Below are 3,819 nucleotides of genomic sequence, written 5' to 3'. Positions count from 1 at the left end.
TTTTTTAATGCAGGACGATGAGATATCGAGATAAACCCTGACCGGGCAGACTTCCAGCTCAGTTTACACCTTCATTACAAACAGTGGAGGAGGTCAGGGCTTGTGGCTTGTTGGTGTGGGGGGGGGGGGTTAAAGGTATTTAGGTGGTTTCCATGGCAGCTGGCTTCCCTCACACTTGCAGGAGAGAGATGCAGCCCACACATTGTGAAACGCTCTGTAGAGTAGTGCTGTGCAGTAAAAAGGCGAATTTCTCCGCCACCAGGTTTCAAGCTGCTAAAGTTTCCTCCCAGCAATCACTTGCTGCATCCTTCGCTTCGCTGTGTTCAACAGGTCGCCATCAACAACTGCAGCGCTTTAATCACACTATAATATATAAATATATATGGAAATATTAATACAATTAAAAAAAATAACCTGTGAATTTACACGTCTAATGTAAAATAACATGAAATTACTGTTAATTTAAAGAAAAATTCCTTTTTTCACATAAAAAGTAAAAATTGCAAATCTAGAATTTGTTTTTCGCAGATATTTGCTGTTTATTTAATAGGTCAAACTGTTAAATACTGTTAACTCATTTCTAAAATTCTGTAAAATTAGTGAAAATTAACTTAACAAAAAAGTATTCTGTACTTTAACATGGATTTGTTTGTTAATTGACAGATATCTTGTATAATTATGGATATTTTCACAACAAATGTATAAGCAGGTAAACTGTCAAAATACAGTTTTTATCAGTGAAATCAGCAATAATTACTGTAATTTTCAACAGATAAATGACTTTTATTACAGTTCTATGACTCGATCAAAAGAAAAAATTAAATCAGCTACTTTACAAATTAGGATTTTTCTAACAACTATTATATTTTTATAATTATTGAAATAATTGAATTGAATATTTTTTTATGTAAAAACATTTAATGATTCCAGCTTCACAAATGTGATAATTTGCTGCTTTTTGCTTTGAAATATTTAAACAACTTTCATGTATTTGTGATATTTTTGAGGTTTGGACTGTTGATTCTACAAAATAAGAGTGTGAACTTTGTCACTTAAATAGAGAAAATGATCAGCAGAATAATCTATAATGAATTCCACCAATTACGACATTAAAATCCTGCTTTTACATTAATGCATTGTAATAATCTAATGACACAGCCATGAAGGACATTTTTATACTTTTAATACTTTAAGTACATTTTCCTGATTATACTTTAATATTTCACTTGAGTTATTTTTACAGTGTGGTTTCACTGAATCCTTCCACCAACAATAATCTATATATATATATATATATATATAATCTATCTGGAGGGACGTCAGGAGGCCCGATGCCATCAGCCTCCATCAGAAGGTCAGGGACTGAAGATTAATGAGTCAGTCAGCCCGACAGCTGAACTTTGACCCCTGACTTCCTGAATGAACTGACAGTTTCTCTGCAGACGGACACAGTTACAGCATGTTTAAAGTAAAGTCAACATCAAGTGTTTATTTTTTATAGCACATTATAAAACACACAGTTACACAAGTCCCTCACAAACAAACAAACAAACAAATATAAACACACACACATATATAAGTATATACACATACAGATGTAAACACAATCACATACATAAATAACATAAATATTCAAATATGGACGAATAAAACAAGAGGGAAAAGAATAAGTTAAAAGGCATCAGATTTTATAAACTGATCATAAAAGTTCAAAGTAAAGCTGTCAGATAAATGCAATGGATTACAAGTATAAAGTATAACGAGGTATTAGTAAGTGGACCAGGAAGCTTTCGAGGACGTGTACATATAACTGTTATTATATTTACATTTTTGTATTTTATTTGTTTAATTTAATGTGTATTTTATTATCTGCTGTGAAGTATATCTTATCTTTACAACCTTTTTCCTTCAGGGACCTTTTCTATCATTCATTAAACTGACAAAGTGACGTATTTTATAGATATTTCACATTATAGTCAATAATTAACAATAACAGTAGAGAACAACTGATAAACTGAACAATGAACACAATAACTGCGGATTTGGATGAATTCTGAGCTGATTATTTCCTGTGAATATGAGTTTTCCTGATAGTTTAAGTAACTTTTAATACAATTGTGTCTGTATTATGTATTTTATACATCTTTAACAATCATACACAGTTAATAGGCTTCTTTTTTTAAAACAAATTCAGTGTTTGAAATGCTGAGTAGTTGTGATTTTGAGCAGATTATTTCCTGTTTATTGAACTTTTTATAATATTTTTGTCTGTATTTTGTATTATAAAAGTCTAAAGGAGTCTATAAAGTCTATAAAGTGCTTGTCTCCAGACTTTTCTTCTACCGGCTCTCAGTGAGTATCTGTTTGATTCTGATCAATAACAGTCTGATGTATAGTGTTTATAATAAATTCATTGTTAGATTATAGATCTTTATCAGGCTTTTTTTAAACGGAAACAGTCGAATAATCAGATCAATAATCAGTATTTGTTAATATAAAATCAGTTAAGCTCTCAGAGTTGATGTTGTGCAGATTATTATTATTTATTGATCTCTGAACAAGATGATTGTTTGCATTCAGTCTTGGTGAGATTGAGGAAGAGACCAAACATCAGACTTATTTATTTATTTCTTCAGTTGTCCGCAATGCACCGTGCTCAACGGCTCCTCGGTGGGGTTCTTTCATTTAATACAGACATATTTATCCTGAATTAATGCAATAAAAAATACACTGTGGAGGCTTTTTTATGTAATTTAAAGAAATGACAAAGGTTTTTTTTATAACTCCAAAAAGTAATTCAATGAATCTATTGTCAGATAAAACTTCTAATTTATTGATTTAGATTTAATTTTTATTTTTTATTTTTAGTAGCCTCATCAACTTAAAACTTGTGTTTATGCTACCAAATTATTAAATAAATGTTCATTAAAAATACTTTTGATTATAGAAGATAATTCCTGAAACTCAATTAGTACATTTAATTTCATTAGAAGTCGCCACAACTCAGAAAGATTAAAGCAAACTGTTGTGTTAACATTTGTTTTTAGAGTACATTTAATTAATTACAAGTCAACCACAAAATATAATAAATACAGTAGAGTTTGTTACAAACATTTACAGAAAGAAAAATATATAGGAGAAAATGTTAAAATAAATAAATTAAAGGTCAAAGGGAGAGAGAAGATCGTCTTTATCTGTCAGCACGACGTTACAATGTTAATTAAAACAGTAAAAGATTAAAAATGAAAGTGGACTTAAAGCAAATATCTTGTAATAATGATATTTATTTAAATCTTCATCGTTACATAATGTGAAGCACAATCACTTCGTTAGTTCACTTGTTGTAGTTGTTTGTTGTTTGTTGTTTGACAAATATTAAACTGTCTTTACTGAATGTGATAAATAAATATCTTATTACACATGTTTACTGTTTACTAGCATTGTCTTGTTTTTATTCATCTATTTGTTGTATTGTATTTAATTAATAGTATCTTTATGAACTGTATATTTATCAATTGTATTTTTCTATTCTTCCTTGTTGTTTTTTTAAATTATGAATGCTTTGGCAATAATTGTATTCATGCCATTAATACAGTGGTTTCTTCATTTTAAGAGGTGTAAGAAAACTTAAAAAAATATACACAATAATCCTTAATCTGAACATTTCTGTGAAGAAAACTGAATGAAAATATTAAAAATAATAATATTAATACATTTAATTTGTAGAGCGTTAAAAAGGAATTATGTTATATTATATTATGTTATATTATATTATATTATGTTATGTTATGTTATGTTATATTATATTATGTTATATTA

This window comes from Morone saxatilis, unplaced genomic scaffold (genome assembly GCF_004916995.1).
Source record: "Morone saxatilis isolate NCDOM2014 unplaced genomic scaffold, NCSU_SB_2.0 Contig11, whole genome shotgun sequence".
NCBI lineage: Eukaryota > Metazoa > Chordata > Actinopteri > Moronidae > Morone > Morone saxatilis.
Note: the sequence above shows the minus strand (reverse complement) of the source record.